Raw genomic sequence first — 21491 nt, 5'->3', positions numbered from 1 at the left:
ATGAACTTATGAACCGAAGAAGTATTCCTTAACCATGCTGCTCTCGCTAAAATGTAAGCTCTGTAAGGGAAAGGATTTTAGATTTTTTATCCATCGTCAAATCTCCAACACCCAGAAGAGTCATTGGTACATGATGAGTGATCAATTAGCATTTTTAAAAATACATATATAAGAATGATCCACCGGTATGTTAATAATTATATTTTGCACATCATGTTTATGTATACTTGCTGCATTATTTAAGAATAGTCTTAGATAAAACTAAGTTAACATATAGCTTGTAGGACACATTAGGCATAGATAAATTAAGTAGTATGTATGTATTCTAAACAAATATAGGGAAAGATGAAAGGAACAAGTAGGCATTCAACATCTATGAGTCATGAAATATTCAAAACAGTTATGGTATCCTTAAATTGACTACCCACATCCATTGTAGCACAAATGTCCTTTGCTGGGGCTGCTCAGGAGGTTGTTGGCAAGCTACCAACCAGAAATACTTGCTCTTGCATCTCTGATAGAGCAAGTAGTTCTTGGCTCCAGTTAGCTTCTTCTATCTGCTGAGTCCCCTTTCTCACCTTTTACTCTGGTCTTAGAACTTCATTATAAGCAGAGAAGGCTGATGTAGCAGAGAACTAGAGAGAGAGAATGAAGTAAGGACGGGAGGAGGAAGGGAGAGAGAAAAAGAAAGAAGAGAGGGAAGGACAGGAAGAGAGAGGGAGAGAAAGGAAAATGAATATTGTGTGGCACAGGATTCAGGTGACATGATACCTTTTATCTTGCTTGAACCCTATCCTAAGTATGTTAGCTTATCGCATTTCTCCTTGCTTCTTGCTGTATGTTTTTAATTATTTAACTAACCACGTGATTTAGTTACCTTAATTTGATCTGTGGGCACTTTTGTTTCTTTTGAGAGTCTATCTAGAAGAGTACTTGGAGACTACCATACATCAAGCTATTTACTATTCGATGATGATTTACTTTAAAATAAATTTGTTAAGATTCAAGCTTAATCCCATAATATAGTTACTTTATTTCACTTGCCTCCCAATATTTCCTTAAAAGGCAGAGAAGTGGAATTATAGAAGGCAAGTCTAGATAATGCAAATGCCTCATGTTATGCACGGGAGCATCATCCCTTGTATGTCAAAGATGAATAAAAGTTGAAAACCTCTGCACTAGAAAACTATCATTTCAGGTTCAGGGATCCAAAATTTTAATCTGACACTTTACCAACAAGCTAGACTGTCCTCCCAAATGCAGAGGTTGGTTATAGAATATGGCTAAAAAAGGAAATGATGTGAAGAATTCCAGAGTTACAGCATTTAATAAAATTCTTTAAAATAGATGCCAAAGATTATTTAGTTTTTATAATTTTTTTATTCAAATGCCACAGAAGAAAGGGTTTCCTGAATTTATCTAAATAATCACATTTTTAAACTTAACTTTAATAGATTCAAGCATAGTTGAGGCAAAATGAAACTGCTTGACTTTAAAAAATATTTAAAAGAATATTTGAATTGTGCTATTCTTACTTTAAAACAGTAATTTAATATTTTGAAGAACAAAAACTTCATGAGATGCTGTTAATATATTTTTAAAATGGGAAATGGAAACAATAGAAAAATATTTTATTATGAATGTTATGCAAACCCCTTTTTCTTTCTATTTCATTGGCATGCAACATGTAATGTGAATTTCAAATTGAGATGCTTAGTCTTTGGAGCTCTATAACCACTCTCCTCAAAGCAACAGCCCCTGAGCATAACACTGAATTATATAATCATAATGCATCATCCATATCCAGCCAATCCCTCTATTCTGAACTTTCAGTAAAAGGATTTAGTTATTTGAATAACAGCTGGTGGCCTATTCTCAATACTGCAAATAATAGAAGCATTTGTAAACTACTCATGTTGCCTTTTTTTCAGTGTGCTTAAGAAGAAAGATGTTACTTTTTATTTTAATCACTTCATAAACATTGATGGTGATGTATATGTTTGTCTGAAGTGAAGGAGGGATTTCCAAAAGAGAGACATCAGAGATTAATTTTAGTTAATTCTTAAAATACATTTCCAGCTGAAAGGTAAAATATAGACACTGACTTATGTGTGCATGTGGAGGTTGGTGTACGTGTTTCATCACTTCTAGAGAAAGCCTAGAGAAAGTGTGCAAGTCTACATTGCCTAGACAAAATAGAGTTTGCAAATTTGCAAAATGTATGGTATCTAAAAGGATTTTATGCATCCTATGTTTTTCCCTTCCTAAAGTAGCAAATAATTATAGAGATGCACAAGCATCTGATCCTAAAGGTCAGAGAAGAATTTTAAAAAGGAGAAGAAAGTAGGTAAACAGATAAATACTGTAGGGTCAATGTCCTTTTATTATGCTTTTTTTTGTGTGTGTGGGTGATCCTGCTTGCTCACTCAAAAATCTATACTTACTATTTATATTATTTTCTAAATTTGATATACAGGAATAGAAGGATTCCTACTCAAATGGGTCTGAAAGGAAAAATCAACATTTCAGTTATAATGTACAGACCGCATAGATTTAGAATATTTTTTAAAAGCATGATACAAAGATTTATGTTTCTAGCCAAGAGGGAGGGTAAATTCAAAGGGACAAGATTTACTTTCCTGTCTAAGCAAAAATCGAATAAAATATATGAAACAACAGTTTTAAAAACATTGAACATTAGGCAAAGAAGGGTAGTGATTCCTTTTACCATATGAAGAAGTGAGATAAGACTTATAATTGCCCCAGCTTATTGCCTGCTACTTTCTCAGGCCATAAAGGGGAGACAGCCCAGACAGAATCTGGTGGGCTCCCTGAGTTGAGAAGATGAGGTAGAGAATCTAGGGAGGCCAAGGAAGCCAAAGTTTGTAGGGCAGAGTATCATGGAGGAAAGAGCAGAGAGAGGAAGAAAAATACCTGGAGATCTGCAGATTCTTTTGTGAGTCTTCATCTGGGTACTGATCGGTGCACATGGGTGAGGAAACTACTTGAGGCTTGAGAAAGAACCGCCAGAAAGGATCAGAGGGAATAATATCCATGGCTCACAGAAGGCACCACCCAAAGGGAGAAACCTCTCAGTTTATGGAATGTTGGGTAGAGTACTCAGAAGTGTTTTGCCTCAGCCATAGCAAAATCAATCCTAAACTAAATGCCGCTCTGAATCCTCCTAACAATGCTTATAAGCAAGCTCCGAATGGATCAAACTGTTTCTAAGTAATTTAACAGCATTCCAGAATAAAGCTCAAGTTATTTATAGAAATGCAAAATTATATAGCTAACGAAATTCGTAATATCTAGCATCCAATCAAAAATTATCAGCATGTGAAGAAGCAAGATACCATGATCCATATGGAGGAGAAAAATTATCAATTAATCAAAACTAATTCAGATGTGACACAGAAGATAGAATTAGTGAAACAAGATAATTACTGTAACCAAATTCCTTATGTTCAAGAAGCTGAGTAAATATTGTGCACGTTAAGGAAAGACAGAAGATGTTTTAAAGACCCAAATTGGGCTTCCAGGGATGAAAACTACAAGGTGAGAAATGAAAAGTATACTGGGTGAGATTAATGATAGATTAGACATTGCAGAAGAAATGATTATTGAACCTGAAGATGTAGCAATTGAAACTATACAACTGAAACACAGAAAAATGGTGGTGGGGCGGGGCGGGGTGGGGCCCACAGTGCATTAGTGAGCATTTATTATAGCACAGATTTACTGGAGATGAGATGAATCCTGTCAGTTTTTGCCTGATTCCAAATGTCTTTATTTTGACTTCATTTTTAAAGGATATTTTTAATGAATATAGAATTCCGGATTAGCAGTTTTTCTTTAAGTACTTTAAAGATACCATTCCATTGCTTATGCCCCTCATTTTTTTTTCTATAAGAAGTCAGCCATTCTCATCATTGTTCATTGTAGGTAGTATTTTTTGTTTCAAGATTTTACCTTTATCCATTAGATTTCAGCAGCATGACTATGATATACTCAGATTGAAAACTGAGCCCCAGATAGGTGACCACACAGGTCACAAGTGACAATCAGAATTCAGACCCACAGCTTTCTGAACTCTGCCAAAAATGACCTCTTTCCAGCAGTTCGAGGCTGCCACTCTGCCTTTCCCTCAACAAGGAGGATGCGTGTTGGGACGATGCAATGGTGGGCCCGGCATGCCTGGGCAGGCCCTCTCTGGCTGGCCCTGAATCCGCCGTGAGGATACAGAGAGCAATGGGACGTACATTGAACCCTAAGGAGCCCCATGTGTCGGCGAGAGCTTCTCAAAGTTCTGCAGCCACCGACTGCAGATGACTGAACCTTCCTTACATATTTCCAGGCCACTGGGAAGCCTGAGCATTTGCTGCAAGTGAGACATTTCTCAGAAATCTCCAATTGCAGCTTGAAATTGATGTCAAAAAAGTGTGTTTTGCCAGAGCTACCATATATATATATATATGTGCATATGTGAATATATATATATATGCACATATATATATATATATATATATATATATATATATGGTGGATTTGAGAAGAAAAGGGCCCTGTTGCCCACAGATCTTGTAAAAAATATAGGCCTCTCACTCTCTCACTGTTGTGTCTGAGCTCATCATTGTGGTCCTTTCTTAGGTGAGGTTTTCTTTACATTTACTCTTTGTGGGTTTCAGTGAACTTCTTAGGTCTTTGGATTGATTATCTCTCATTAATTTTGGAAAATAATCATTTCTTCTTCTGCTCTGTTCTTTTTTTCTTGTTCAAGGAATCCAGGTACACAAATGAAAGCCTATTTGATATTATTTCATGGTTATTGGAGTTCTGATCCTTTTATTATTTAAATTTTTTTTTCTCTTTATGCTTAATTTAGTTGGTTTGTATTATCTCCAAATTCACTGAGACTTTCATCTGAAGTGTTCATCAAATGATTCATTATATTTTATTTTTCATTTTTAGGATTACCATCTGGCTCCTTTTTATAGTTTTCATCTAAAATTTCCCACCTATTTACACATGCCATTCACCTTTTTCAGGAGGTTCCTTAACATATTTATCATTGCTATTCATTTTTGGAACAGGTTTTAATTGACCATTTTCTCTCGATAATAAGTCACATTTTTTCTTTTTTCCATGTCTCATATTTTTGAGCAATAGAAACCGAGGCAAATAATATTTATACCCGGAAAAGGCCACATCCTTTCTTTCAGGCTAGTAATGTGAAGAGATGAGTCAACCTAGTTCATAATTGGAATATAGACTTGGCTGTTTCTTTAGTTAGATATATTTCATCACAGGCTTTAAATATTTTCTGCAAAGGATCAGATTTTCTTTTTACCTAGACTTGGGACCTGAATCCCTGGAGGATTTGTTTCCATTCTCCTACTTTGCCATCAGCCTTCCTCAGGCCCTGCTTGTCTGAATCTCAGAGGGATATGTCTCACATCTTTTGCCTCTGCCCTAGTCAAAATCAGTTATTGTTTTGTACCCACTGAGGGCCCTGAGTCCCCCTACAGAGTTTAGTTCTGCTTTCAGACTGCAAGAAATCCCCCGTGTATACATTGCAGAGAAGGGTCTCTCAGCTTTCCTGCCCCTATCTCAGTCATAGGTTGTTGTCTCTTACTCATCATGGCCTAGAGTACTTAGAGAACTTGTCTCAGTTTTTCTTTCATGCTCTCAAAGTTCATGAGGTCCTGTACACTGTACCTTGGTGGAGCAGGATTCTCTCAGCATTCCTGCCCATGTTCCACTGACGTTAGGTGCCTGCTGCCTTGTATTAGTGTAAAGCATGAGTGCTTAAAAAGTTTCAGCCCTAGCTCCACTATTTCTCACGACCTCTCTGTGAAGGCCTATGAAATGTGTTGGTAGGTGACGTACTCTACGTTCTAAGGATTCTAAACCGTCTTGCCAGCCCACCCTTGGTCTACAAAAATTCTTTGAAATGTCAGCAATTTTCTTCTTACCTATTTATCTCACAGCTTTCTCCTTTTTTACGCTTTGCTAAGCATGAGAGAAACTGTTGGGTCCCTTCACTCCAAAGAGAGGTTCGTAACTTTCTGGATTTTAATTCATTAGATATTTCCCCCCCATCTTTAGCTCTCTGATGAATTTTTAATGAAGTATAATTTTATAGGTTATCTGGCTTGTTATTGTTATGGTAGGAATGACATTCTCTTGTAACTCTCTACATTCTAGGCAGAAACTGACATTTGACAATTTACTTATAAATGATTATTTTCTCTTCCAACACATATCAATATATCTATACATCAAGATATATATGTTATAGTTATTGACAAAAGTTATTGACAAAAACTTTGGAATTCCTCTTTCAGAATTTCTTAAAATTATTTATATTTTTTGAATACCCTCAGTAGTAGAAAATCTTTAGTTCCAAAAATCATATCTACTTTAAAATAAGAATGACATTTAAATATTAACATTAAGTTTGTAAATAATGCTGATGGTGAAATTTAATAATGTTTTTAGAAAAAAGTAATAAAATAGATGTATTTTCTAATGATTCTTTCAAACACCTTTGAAGGCAATTTTATACAAATAGTTTAAAACTGATTTTGAGTGATGCATGGCATCATTGAAATAAGAAAAATGTTTCTTATGATGGCTGCTGAATTAAACAATAGTAATTTAAACCAAATATTTCAGAACATGTAATTAAAAATTTTTTATTAAAATTATTGGACATTTGTCAATATAATTGAATTGGTTTCAAGTGTATAATCAATAATATGTTACATATATGTTGCATTATGTGTTCACCACCCAAAGTTAAATTTCCTTCTGCCACCAAATATTTGACCCCCCTTACCCTTATCTACTTCTCTCTCTACTAAGAATGTGTAATTTTTAAATTAATTTTCATTACTTATACCTAGCTTCAAACATGTTTTTAAAATTACTTGAAAATATTCCAGATTTTAGTTCTCGTACTCTGAATAATGCAAACAATTGATAATACATAGTTATCATTTTATGAGTTTTTTCATTAATGTAAAACTAGATTGATGTTTTCTTAGTATACTTGAAAACATATCATAGCCATTTCACCTTCTTTATAATTGACATTAATTTAAAATGAAGTGTTTTAGGGGGAAGATAGCTACATTTCATTCAGGAAATATAAGTGGAAATTTTTACAAAAACTGGGTACCTCAAGAAAGTGGTGTTTTTGGAATTGGAAGTAACACAGCAGAGGGCAGCATTCTACAGGAAATCAGTAGTACCTAGGAGACTAGTTCTGAACTTCTGCCTCATGTGCCAGAGCCCCGTTCAAGTGTTGAGAAACATTAATTTTAACTAAATTTTAAACAGTTATGAAATGGAACATTTTCTTTTGAGGCTGAGTATTCTATTTGATTTTTTTTCTGTCACATATAAAATTTAAGAATATATAATGATAATGTACACAACTTCATGGCTTTCTGTGTAAAATACATTTTCTTTTAATTGTTCAAAATGACTTCTTTTGAATGTCATAAGCATTCTAATGTTTTGAAAATTGCAGGATTTATTGCACAAAGCTATGTTTACAGTATTCTTACATTTTATGATTTTATGAATGCCTGTTATGTCCCCATTAAATCATTCAGTTTTTATCTTTCTAGACTGTTTTTTAAACGTTTTATTCATATGAAAGATTTTCACTCATTAAGTTCCAATCCAATAAATGTATTATTTTCGAGCATTTTCTAAGTGCAAACTCCTTTGCAAATGCTTTTGTCCCTGACTTATTTTAGTTATTCTTTTTATCTTCTGCAGTTCAATTATATGTGTTGACACATGTCAGATACAGCAAGCAGAGACTGGTGCCCTTCAGCAGCATTTTACAGTCATATCTCCTATTTTAATGACTAACTTAAAATTTTCTGTTTATTTCTTGTCCTTTTCTTTTATGAAATATTTATATACTTATAGAAGAGTTTATAAAATATATCTGTACTGTTTAAGGCATATTTATAAAACAAATACTTGTGTAATCCAATTCATAAAATAGAACTTTGGCAGCATCCAAGAGCACCCACCTAATTTGTGGCTTCCTCCCTAACTAAAATCCTGTCCTTTCTTCTGGGAGATATCCTCTGTTCTGCCTTTACGGTAATTTTGAGCATTTGGAAAGTGCAAGCTTATTTGCAAATGCTTTTGTCAAAATGATAATCATATCTTTCTCTTTTTTTATGCTTGTATAACCTATATATGTCCCTAAACAATGGTCTGGTTTGCCTGCTTTGAACTTAAGATGAGTGGAATCATACTGTTGGAATTATTTGTATTTATCTTCTTTGTTTCAATATTGGGCTTTCAATGTCATCCGTAGTAAACAGCATTGGGCTATATCATTTTATTGGTGATATACTATTTCATTGCATGAATATTTCCCAACTCAGTCAAGCTGCTATAAGTGGACACTCAGGTTGTTTGAAATTTTTTGGTTACTGTAAATATGTTTTGGTTACTATAAATATGGTGCATATGTTTATATGTTTTTAGGGTAGGTATTGGCATATTTTAACATTTCCCTAGTAGAATACCTCTTGGATTTTGATATCCAAACTTTAGAATATAGGTGTCTTTGCAATATATACTTGTCAGCTGATGTGTCACATGGAAAATTTGTATTTATGTCCCCTAAACTCAAAACTACATTTAAAAAAAAACAAAACAATGTGTACAGGGGACAGGCTGAGGGGAAGTCTTGAATTATATCCAAATAGAATTGTTAAGTGTTAATGTTTTGAAAGGTACAGCCAGAATCGACAAAGGGCATGTATAATAGTTAATTATATGTGTCAACTTGACTGAAAAGGTAACTAGATATTTGATTAAACATTACTCTGGATATATCTATGAGAGTGATTCTGGATGAGATTAATATTTGATTAGATAGAGTGAGTTAAACAGATTGACCTCTCCAGTGTGGGTGAGCTTCATCTAATTCATTGACAGCCTGAAAAGAACAAAGGCTGAGTAAAAAATTTGTTCTCTCTTCCTATCTTCTAGCTGGAACATTGGTCTTCTCCAGCCTTCAGACTTGGACTTGGACTGGAACTATACCATTGGCTTTCCTAGGTCTTCAGCAGATTCCTGGATCTTGACTACAGATCTTTGGACTTCCCAGTGTCCATAATCACGTGAGCCAATTTCATACAATATGTCATATATCATAAGATATATCATGTCAATTGGATATTTTATATGTACATATCCACTTGTTTCTGTTTCTCTGGAGAACCCAGGCTAATACAGCATGCTGCACACAAAGCAACTGTTTGAAATAACCATATTAATCATTTAATGAACAATTTTAGCCATTTCACATCTTAACATGACAGCTTGTTACTTATATATGTAGGTATTTTACTGTGAATTAGTTATGTTTTAGGAAATTGGTTGAGGTTTTGAGTTGATACATAAAACAGTATAATTTTCCTTATTTAAAATATTGAGAAATACATTCTAAATTAGCTTTTATTTTTAAAATATCTAATTACAAATATTGATTTCTGATTTTAAGTGGAAAATGCTATACCTAAAATGGAAAGGTTAGGTCATATATTGTGTGTATCTTAAACTTGGCTAGATAATGCCAAATTTTTTCCAAAGGTGTGCTGCAAATATTTTTATTAGGCGTCTGTGGGAATTCTGTTGCTTATATCCTCACTGACATGGTAACTAAATATCTCAATTTTTGAAAAAAGGTGCTGTTTTACAGAAAAATGCCAGTTATAAAACATAGAAGGATTGTAGAATTAGAAAAAATAATTTCACAGACCCAAATTATATTTATAGATTAAGGGAAGGATTATTACAGTGCCAAAATCATTAAGTAAGTGGTTGATTGGAAACTGACCATTGGTTAATTGCTAAAAGAAAACCTCACATTATTTTTAATAACAAGAGTAAAAACCTTTTTGGTGTACTGGAGGGAAAAACAAAATAACTTAGTATAAGAATCAATCAGTTGTAACATCATCAATGGTTGTTAATTAGATATTATGTGCTTTTTGATATAATGCTACATTAAATACACACCATTGTCTATGAATTATTCTAGGCAAAATATTTAAATTGGATTTATTAAACTCCTAATATAATGTGTAATTTGTAAGAAGTACAAAGCAAAGAAACCAGACAAATCCAGGGATATTCTGTAGAAGATGATTGGACTAGGTTTTTTAAAAAGTCATCCTGAAAAAGAAATTGTGATTGATTACAAGAAACTTAAGGGACATAAAATCCAGATGTAAGTTTGATCCTACATTTGACATTTGAATTAAAATACCACCTGTATGTGATATTTTTTGATCAAGTGAGAATTTTGAATATTGTCTTAGTATTAAGACCTGATGGTGAAGGGTTGATTTAATTATGTTTTTCTAATTTTTTACAATGCACATATTCTACTTTTGTAATAATTTTTAAAGATCACAAACTAGAAAAAAGTTTACTCGACCTAATGGATTAGTTTTTATAATTGACTAATTTTTAATGGAGTATGTTCCTGGTAGAAATTAAGATATAAAAGATAAGTATTTTCTGTCTAATAATAATTCTATGCATGACTAGCATCTTATATGCTAGATGATCTCCCTAGACATAATAATCGCTTTGGTTATTATTGAAAAGACTACTCCATAGGGTTACAATTCATCTAGCGTCTTCTTCCCCCTTAATTATGTGCATTTTAATATGGATCTTAAAATAGGTAGAGTGTGTTTTTCTCTGTTCTTCCAGCATTATAGTTTTGGTTACAACATTTTTATTTCTGTTATATTCAATTTATTAAAGCAGAAACAAATTAATTAAAATAAATTATGAAGGGCTTATTTGTAGATGGCTATCTATAATTATGAATAGTTATTATGCTCCCATTTACTTCATTACGCACACATACACGTGTATTTTTAAAAACATTCACCTCTTCTTTCTCATACTATGTCTTGAAAGCCTGGGTTATAAACTGTCAGTTTTATGGGATCTTTACATTAGAAATACTTTCGTTGGTTGATTTAATCACAAAACAAGGATCAGACAATTTTGGTGCATGAATCAACTGAATAAGTGGACAGTAGCACTATTGACATTTTTGATTTAATAATTCTTTCCTGTGCAGGGCTCTCCTGAGCATTGTAGGATGTTTAACAGTATCCTTGGTCTCTACCTACTAGATGCCAGTAGCATACATATTCCAGTTGTGACAATTAGAGAGGTCTCCAGACATTGCCAAATGTCCTCTGAGGGGCAAATACTCCCCATTGGAGAACCATGGAATTAGTGCCTCTAATCATACTGACTGAATAGTCTGCTTATCTGTTTATTAGTCCATCTTAGACAATTCAATAGTACTGCTAATTGAGAAAACTTACACTAATCATTGAGTATTTTGGGTTTATATAAGAGGGGTATCCACCTAGTAAAGATGGGTAGGGGAGAAGAGTCATGGAATGCCTACATGGAGCCTGGAGCTGAAGTTTGAAGGATAAGAGGAGTTAACCAGGCAGAGGACACTGGATGTGTTACCAGAGGTATGTGCAGAGTACTATAGGAACATAGATGAAGGAAAGTCACTTTGTGGGAATAATGAGGAGTGGGACCCCATAGGAATGAAGGCTTCTCAGGGATGTTTGAGCTATGTCTAACAGGCTCACTAGGAGGTTGTCATATGGACAAAGGTATATGTAGAATGGTGTTGGAAAAGTTCTGGAATTTTAATTTTAAATCGAGGTCAGTAACTCTGCCAAGAGTCCTTTTGAGACATGGTATAATTAGTCCTATAAAATAAAAATGACAATAACAACAAAGACTGCATATGCCAATAGTAATTTGTTTGCACTGTAAATGGTCATCATATTTTTTAAATTACATATTTGAGAAAATTATAGAACTCAAAAAAAGTTGCAGCAACAAATATATGAGGATATTCATTGCAGCTTTAATTTCTAAATTTTGAGAATTTTCCAGATATGTTTCTCTTATTGATCTCCAGTTAATTTTATTATGGTCTGAAGACATACTTTATATGATTTCTATTCTTTTAAATTTACCAAAGTTTGTTTTATGACCCAGAAGATAGTTTATCTTGTTAAATGTTCCATTTGTACTTGAAAGAAATGCTTATTTAGATGTTGTCTGGAGTGTCCTATAAATGTCAATAATAGGACATTGTATTACAGATTGGTTGCTCATGTTGATTATTTCTCCTATATCTTTGCTGATTTCCTGTCTACTTGTTCTAGAAATTAATGAGAGGCATGGTGAAGTGTCACACTATAATCATGGATTTATCTATTTTTCCTTTCAGCACTCTAAGTTTTTGTTTTACGTATTTTGAGGTTATGTTGAGGTTAGGTATGTACACATTTAGAATTGTTAGGTCTTCTTGGAGAATTGACCCATTTATTGTTATGTAATTTTTCTCTTAAACCTTGGTAATATTATTGTTCTGCAGTAAATTTATGTGCGATTATTATAGCCACTCCAGCTTTCTTTCATTGATGTTTGCATGGTTTATCTTTTCCTATCAGTTTTACTTTTAACCTATCTATGGTTTTATATAAATGGGGTTCATTATAAATAGCAAAAACTTTTTAAAAAATGCAGTCTGGCAATCCCTGTTTTTAATTGTTATGTCTAGATCATTCACATTTTGTCATTTTTGATATGGTTGGATTAAAATCTACAATCTAGCTTTCTATTTATTCCATCTATTCTTCATTTCTTTTATCCTCTTTCTGTCTCCTCTTTGGTTAATTTGGCATTTTTCTTATGACACCATTTTATCTTTACTATTAACTTATTATTTGTACTTAAATTTTTAAAAAATATTTTCCCTAGGGTTTACAAAGTATATCTTCAGTTAACCAGAGTTTGCCTTTAAATAATAATGTTTCATGTGTAGAGTTTATTTATACAGTACTGACTTTGAAAGACTGTACAATCATACCTACTACTAATTATGTTATTAAAAATTCTGAAAACTATACACCTTAGACTGTGTCTAGCAAATACTTAACAACTGCCTCAGAGGAAAAAAAGAGCCCTATTTTGTAGTGTTTGATGATTTCTGTGGCTTAACCATTTCAACCATGACCAATTTCAGGCCACCACTGTGACATCATTGAATGTGGACTTAAGAAGAAACCACTGCACTGAGCCAGTGCAAGCAGGTTCTGGCACACACTGCTAAGCCCAGAACATCTCTGATGTTTCTAAGACATTTCTTTGGTTCTTTGGTAATATATGTATTTCCAGGACCTACAACTTTAAATTCTCAGGCTTTCCAAAATCCAAGGAGTCTGCAGCTACAACACGTTTCATCCTTTGCAAGTTTATCTTCTCTTATTGCTAAAGACTTCAAGTTCATTAAAAATGATCATATCCCCCTCATAAGATTTCTTTCTGCCTTCAAAAATACCATTAGAGGCTTCCACATATTAATTTGTATTAACAAGCCCTGAATCAATCTAAAGGCAAAACAAAAGGAGGTGCATCAGGCCATTCTGCAGTTAAGTTCTTTGTAACAGTCAGCTAGACCCAGGTCAGTTCCCCTAACCTTGGGGCTTAAAGCAGGCATAATTTGGGGAAAGAATCTAGGAGGTTTAGAGAGCAGCTTTTGCATGTTTTCTTACCAAGAGAATGTGAAGCACGGGTCTGATATAGGTTAGCCAGAGGTCTGTGTTGTAAGGATCCAAAATAGCTGTTGTGGTGCTCACTACCAACCCAGTGTTGACGATGGCCTGACAAGAGATCTTAAGTTATTTGCAACAGGATTGGGGAAATGAAACAAGTACTGAACATTCAGTACCCTCTGGGAGAGTCTGTTTTGAGACAGCCTTTAGAGTATTTCAATTCCAATGTCTCTCTATAGAACAGAGAGCCCAAGTCACTCATGGTAACCTTTCCATAACTTCAAAAATTTTTCCGGGGGGTCTGTGTTGAATAGAAAAATTATAGAAGCTAATGCTAAATACTTTTGACTGAGAACTCAAATGCTAAGAGACTAAGAAGATTCACAAAGAGGCTATAGTATGTATTCAAAGTTACATTTTGAATAATGGTGAACTTTACTGAGGAAGCACATAGGTTAGTACTTTTTGTGTTATCTTTTCTCTCCATTCCAGGATGAAAATAGTAAAAAGGTATTGAAAGACTCTTAAAGCTAATTTCTCATTTCTTACTCCCTTTTCTTTAAATTCCATATAGCTCACCATCACTAATTTATCAATATTCTTCTAAAAAGAGAAATTGGAACACAAAACACTTATTTATGATAAATAAAAGCATATAGGTAGGAGTTATAAATCATTCAATTTTCCTTAGGGATAGTTATTCCAAAACATTCCTTAGTGAAATACTATTGCTAATTAATCACCTTTACAGCCAAGAAATTCAGACTTCTTTTTGTCAAATATATGATTTTGTTTTTCCATGAGCTAAAGAATATTTACTTAGGTTTATCCTAATAGTAACAACTTAAATACATAAGAACATTTTAAGTTACACTATAGCTACATCTACATTTTTTTTCTTTTAAACCATGTATATTTTTTCCCAGAGATAAAAGGAATAAACACTCATTATTTTGAAAATTAGAAAAATATAGATAAGACTTAAAAATAAAACAGAAAAATCAATCATAACCCAACACTCAGAACTACTGTTAACATTCATATTATTTTACCTGCATCTTTTTATATACATAAATATTTTTAAAAATTGAAATTAAACTGTATATACAGTTTCAAATGTTAACATTTCTACCTAGTACATATAAAAGAGACTTTTCCTGTCCTATAAAACATTTTGACTCTAATTATTTTTTGCTGAGTCATATTCTATTGTATGGATGCTTCAAATATTCTATCAATAAAATCCCCTTTCTTATAACTTAAAAATCCCTTTCCAATAGTTCTTTATAATTTCAAAATCCAAACAGCTGTGAAAAGGAAAGTGTTTTTGTAACTCACTGGGGGCTACCTGAGCTAGCCTTATCTAATTTGGTAGCAAGATTCACCTAAACTAATGTGAGGCTATTTATCATCTATATTTATTCTACTTAAAGTAATATATATCACGACAGAAAGATAAATGAATTATGGGTTGTTCTCATATCCCAGAGGTTTAGTTAATGTATTCTAAAGTCCAAAAAATGACGAATTTAGAAAAATTCCTTTCCAAGGACTTCAGATCAGAGATTATAGATTGTCGTAGGTGTTTTTTTTTTTTGCTTTTATTAATAATATTGCACTGAACATTCACATGCTTACATCTTTTATATACTTTGTATTATTTCTATGGAGTTATCCTTTACTAAATAAAAAATGTACAAGCAATAATAAGTCTCAAATTTTTCAATTATTTCCCTGAAAATTTTACCACCAGCAATGTTCAAGACTGCTTAGCCTATCACATCCTCATTTGGCTTAGTAATTAAAAACTTTACTTACTCAGTATTTTTAAAAATAAATTGTATTACTTTTGTATGTAATAAGTTCTTTGCTAATTTTTCTATTTGATTACTAGTGTTTTTCTTTATATTTTTACAAAAATTAATTTCCTTTCTATATTATTTATGCCACATATTATTCTGTTTTTTATTAATTTTTTTGTGATGTTTAGTTTAGTTAAATTCATTGATTTTGCAATTGTGTATTTTATTGTTAAAAGAGTGATACTTCTTGTGTACAACATACTTTGTATTGTCTGTATAATATGTATTAACCTAAATGAATATATAATTAGTATCCTCTATAGGTCGATTCTTGCCTACAATCTTTGCCAAAATCTAAAGGAGAGGGTATTATGGTCTTCTAATTTTACCATTTCTGTTAATTTCTTTACTATATTCTAATTTTCATATTTGATATTATAAGAAAACATTAGTATAGAAATTTTCTTAATGATAGCCATTTTAATTATAAATTGAAATATTTGCCAATATAAAATTATTCCCCTTATATAATTTAATTATTTATCTTGATTTTTTATTTGTCTAATTTTACTATTGCTGCCTTTTTTCTTTTTCTTTTTTATATATCTTAGCCGATAATTTTTCTTTTAATTTATTTGTGCTATTTTGTTTAGTTTTCTTAGCTAAACTGCTTTTATGATGCAGAATTTAAGCATTTGGGTTTGCTATTGTGATCAGTATATCTGTCCTGTTATATTTCTAGGACTTTTGTTAGTTCTTTGATAGTCCTTTTTTTAATGTCTTTTTAAATGTTGTATGTTTCTTCAGTATTTGTGATGGTAAATGTCTTATTTTAAGATTTCACTAGTATTATATTTAAATTAAGAATTTTTTTAGTTTGTATCTAATTCAGACTCAATAATTAAATATTGTCATTTATTTCCCCGTGACTTAAGTTCCATAACTTAACTCACTTTCACTTTCTTCTCTCTATCATGACTCCCTCTATTATTGTTAATATAATGTAATATATTGTTTTCATAACGTAGCTTAGCAGAAAAGAGATCATAACAAAAAAAATTAGCTAATTGGGGTTTGCTACCCATTGTGATTTTCACACCTTATCCATGAAATTTGTAATCAATTCTAACAATAAGTTGTCCATTAGTTTTAGTTTTCAGTGTTATTATGATTTTAATTTTTTTGTGTGTGTTTTTATAAGTATTTTACTTGGAAAATGGAAGAAAGGATTTAAAATTAAAGATGACTTAGTCAATTTGATAATATTCTCCAGACATGAAGTAGAACCATTTAAATTAACTTTTATGCAGGCTAAATAAATCATCTCAACTTCTTTAAATTAACTCTCTAGAGCTCAAAAAATAGTGTTCAATGTGGCAAGAGTTTGGGGGATAGCTCAGCTAGAGTCGTGGTTGTTTGTGGTAGTTGGACAGATGTCCAGTTTTGCACTACAGGGATATCAGGGCTTACTCTCCGAAGGCTGAGGGGATGCCATTAAAACTTCCTTCGAGGCAGAAACAATTAGCCCCCATGGTTTTCTACCTCTGTTTTTCCTCCGCTATAGAGCAGAAGTTCCCCAATGTCCTCTTTTGGCCAGGGGGAGTATGAAGATAAGTGAAACCTGTGTTGCTAGGTTAAAGTGCAGGTAGGAAGATAAGTGGCTCTTATTTTCACTTGTATCTTCTAATCTGCTAAATCTCTTCATGGTAGGAAAAATTAGCTCTGGGTGATTGCACTCATTTTATCTTTCTCATCCAGCTTTCTTCCCAGTCATGAAAACTCCATGTTCCTAACTATCTTGAGATCCTAAAAGGACTTCTATTCTTGAAGTGTATTTTGCATCTTTCCTCTTCATTACCAATATGTGGCTTCAGTCTAATTCTCTACAAGTTGGGTTCTCTTAAATAGATGTTTTATCAACCTTCCTTTTCAGTTCCTCTCACCATGAAATAGATCCAGCCTGCATCATTTCTTGCCTAAACAGGACAGCAAAATATTTTTAACCGATTTCCCTGCATCCAGTCACACTCTTTTCCAAACTTTTCCTCAAACTTCCACCCTGGTGATTTTTTTAATCATCATATTAGAGTATGCTTTTACCCTACTAAATGTTTTAAATGATTCACATTGCCTTTAAGGAGATAGTTTCGCAAGACATGTAATTCCCTCACGATCTAGTACTAACCCACCTCTTTATTTATCTATTAATGTATTCAACAGAGCCTGGAACATTATGTGCACTAAGTGAATGTTTTCTGACAGTAGGAGCGAATCTTTCTGGATATTGCTAACAATGACGACTGGTGCAACACTGAAAGGGATAATACTGGGAAGCGAAGGCGAACAGGGCTGTTCATAGAAAAGCAGCAACATCAGAAACGATTCTTCAATTTCTTTGCTGGAATTTTTACAATTAATGAGGAATGATACACATTTAAAATAAAATTTTTTGGGGGGAGGGGGGGTTGGAGGCATTCAAATCCCCTTTTTTCCACATGAGTAACGATTTAGGACCAGAAGTTTAAACAGAATTTAAGTAGAGAATGGGTATTTTCATGACATCTTAAAAGTATAAAGCAGAAAACAGTGGTATTGAATAATAAAATAAAATTTAAAGAATGACAAGAGGAAAATATCAAGTTTGATGGATAGTGCAAAGGAAGGTCACAGGCTTGATGTTATGGGTTATGTAGGAGGAGAGAGGTTAAGAGTGCTCTGGAGGAAATCAGCCTGGGTTATAATTCTGGCTTTTCTACGTGACTTCTCTGAGATATGGTTTCTTTGGCCAAATGAATAACATTAGGGTATTCCTTATAAGCTTACTGAAAGAACTCATTGATGGATTCAAGTAAAGAGTTAAAAATAGTAAGTTTTTTTTAAAAACTTAGTTGTTCTTATTATTATTAACCTTATTTATCCAGAAGAGAAAATAGTATTTTGCTAACTTGATAAAAGAAAGTTAGATGACATAAGCTGTCAGCTGCTCCCTACTTTACAGGAAATGTCCAAATGTTAAAATACAAATGAAAAAAGAAGTATGTTGCCACCTTAGTTTAAAAGGTGGAACTCTTTTTGTTCCCTCCATCCTACATTCAATTATTTCATATCTATTTGAAATTTCTGACTTTAGTCTTTTTTCCTCTAATAGTAAAAGCCTACATATTTGACTCTTAACATACATTTCAAACTCAGCATTCAGTTATGGTAGTAATAATTCTTGAAACTGTAACTTTTTCCCCTGTAAATTTGGGAAGCATTGCATCAGGTTGTTTGAGAACAGTCCCCAATCCTTGAGATATTTTAGAGAGGATTTTAGAGCATGTTCAGGTTAATTGTGAGATAAAAACCTTCATTTAACTTGAAATGTTAAATGTTAAATTCTTGCCCTTGTCTTTATTTCTCTTACTTCTCTTGTTTGGCATTACCACTCAAAGCAAGATATACTATGAAAAAAGCTATTGACTATAAGATTACTTTCATTTGGGGGGACATGTGTGCCAGGTAGGAGAAAGGGAAAGGGCGACATAAAAACAAGGAAGCACTGAGTCATTTTCAGAGAATTTGCTTGAGGTATTTAAGGGCATATATAGCCCACTATTTATATTCTTTCATTCTGAAACAAAATTGAACTTTGGTGAGTTTAGGTCCAGGGAACAAATTGTGATGGTACCATTCATATTCATGTATTATACTGGTATGGTGCTACAATGGAATGATCCCCTTCTCAGAATTGTGTTTTTGGGGGATGTTTGTGTGAACTTTTGAACTTTAATCTTTTATTCAAGTGTTAACCTGAAGCAAGATAGCCCACAGACTCCAAATTGTGATGTTATTAGCTCTCAGAAGGCATATCACCACAAAGATGATCTAAATATAAGGCAGAGGTTTGTGAATTTCATTGTTGGTTTTCTCATGCAAGAAAATAATTATAGTTTTTGGAGAAACAAAATAATAATTTAATATGTAAATTTTTGTGATTTATTTTTTATTTTCTTTTCTCTTTGCCTTAATATGGAGATGCTATGGTCTTCCTGCTGTTAATAGGGAACAAAATGTCCTCCAGTTTAATTCCACTTAGCTTTAATGCTTGAGTACAGTTTCATGCAAGTAAATGCCACATTCTCTCTAACTAGAAAAAATGAAACAAATAACATACACGAATTTATTTATGAATACACAGTAATCTAAGAATGAGCAGTGTTTTTATAGAAAAACCAGACCTTTATGATTACAATCTAAATAGGAGGCAATTAGGCTTGTTTTTATTAGACATTAGTATATCATGTTAGTTTAGAAAGCTTTTTTTAAAAAAAATAAAATGTAAATCCTAAATATCAGCTCCATCTTAAAACAAAGCAATCATCACTGCTCTCAACTTCACTTTTCTGTGGCACATCACAAATTCTTTGAATTACCCTTGTTAACCTGATCTTTCCTGACTTGGGGAGCTGAATAAGTTTTTCAAATGACTTTATCAAATATCTGTCTGTAATGCTTAAATATCTTCATTTTTTTGTTGTTGTTGTTGGAGCATTCTCAAATTTCTGAGTTTAGTGTAGATACTGCGAAAGCTCTTTGTGAGGGTTGTTATTGTAGAGAAATGACTTTGAACCTTTTTGTCATTTACACAAGCCTGAATGACATTTTATTTTAATGTATGTGTGGATTGAAAGGTATGATATATGCTAAGCATATGCAATATTCACATATATTAATGAAATATTTGTTTATGTACAATTTTACTATCACTATATAATAAAATGGATTATGTTTCTGTCAGGATTTTTATGAGTCTTCTTCTCATTTCTTCTGGTCTGATAGAAGACTGGCTTCTTTCATATACCACATCATGAGAAAACACAGTGAGAAGGGAAGTGTGTTACCTAATCATACAATACAACTAAATACTATTTCTGCATGTTCATTAGGCAACAAGTCCTTCAGAGTATGAGGAGATGGGAGGGGGTAGGGGGATAGCACATGTGCAGGAGGATATGAGTCATGTGATGTAACATATTTTCCTTTCTTTCTTCTTCATCACATTTAATTAGCACTTATCCTTCCTGTTGCTTAGGCCAAATATCTTGAAGACAACCTTAAATACTCTATCTTACCCCACTACCAATTTCCTAGAACTCAATTGGCTCTCGTTTTAAAATATATTTATCCAACAGACAAAAAAACAGATAGAAGAAATTAACAACAGACTTAACATGACTTAACCGAACTATGTAGAACACTGAACTACCAATGACAGAATTTAACTTTCTTCTAATGCACATGAATATTTAACACAATGGACCATACGATGGGTCGTAAAGTAAGTTGAACAAGTTTCAAAGGATTGAAATCTTTCAGAGCGTATTCTCTGACCACAGTGGAATTAAGTTAAATGATTTAAGAAAGAAAAGAATGAAGCCACCTACAATGCCAATACCAGTGAACCCAATGAATTGCATTCATGTTAAAGGATTTTCCATTTACGTTAGCAGCGCTCCTTGTAACTTAATTAGATGTTATCATTGACTCTCCTTAATAAGAAATGCTTATGAAAAAGTAGATTCAAATGTCAGCAGTCAAGAAATAATTCAAGAGGCTGACTGATTTCTGTGTAAATAAACACATGAGATATGATTAATGTAATTAAATTTAGAGTGGTATTTTAAAGCCAAAATCACTCAGTTCAGAACTTAGCTCAGAACTTAGCTGTCAAAATTCCCTTAAGACTTTAGCAAGTTATGTTGAGACAAATGGGAAGACATTAGGTTGCTAAGTGATTACTATAATTTAGATGAATAATTTCCTTTAAAACTCCCTTTGCATACATATATTTACCTTGGGGTCTTATTACAACCTGACCCAATTAAACAATTTGAAGAGCCGAGTTGACACCCAATTAAAACAATAGCATGGATCAGGTGCTCTATGTGTACTGTTATTTCTTTTCGTATTCGATGAATTGCTTGAGTCAGAGATGCCTACTCAGTGATGATTTACTAGTCCAAGAAGCATCTCCAAAATATCTCCCCAT

At 32.9% G+C, this 21491-nt stretch overlaps 1 protein-coding gene across 2 annotated transcripts in view; it reads left to right on the top strand.

The window, feature by feature from the left end:
- The window catches only part of FBXO4 (F-box protein 4), a 208585-nt gene that overhangs the window by 24119 nt on the left and 162975 nt on the right, over positions 1-21491 (top strand). Inside the window, exon 8 of one of the 2 annotated variants that reach the window (XR_004952554.1) lies at positions 9031-9161. The gene's annotated coding sequence lies outside the window, so the exon portion shown is untranslated. Of the gene's footprint in view, positions 1-9030; positions 14785-21491 lie in introns of those variants that run through there. The other variant, XR_001595701.2, reaches the window with a different exon arrangement.

The sequence above is a fragment of the Rousettus aegyptiacus genome, unplaced genomic scaffold (assembly GCF_014176215.1).
Source record: "Rousettus aegyptiacus isolate mRouAeg1 unplaced genomic scaffold, mRouAeg1.p scaffold_m13_p_8, whole genome shotgun sequence".
In the NCBI taxonomy this organism is placed as follows: domain Eukaryota; kingdom Metazoa; phylum Chordata; class Mammalia; order Chiroptera; family Pteropodidae; genus Rousettus; species Rousettus aegyptiacus.
Note: the sequence above shows the minus strand (reverse complement) of the source record. Positions and strands in the feature narration are given on the sequence as shown.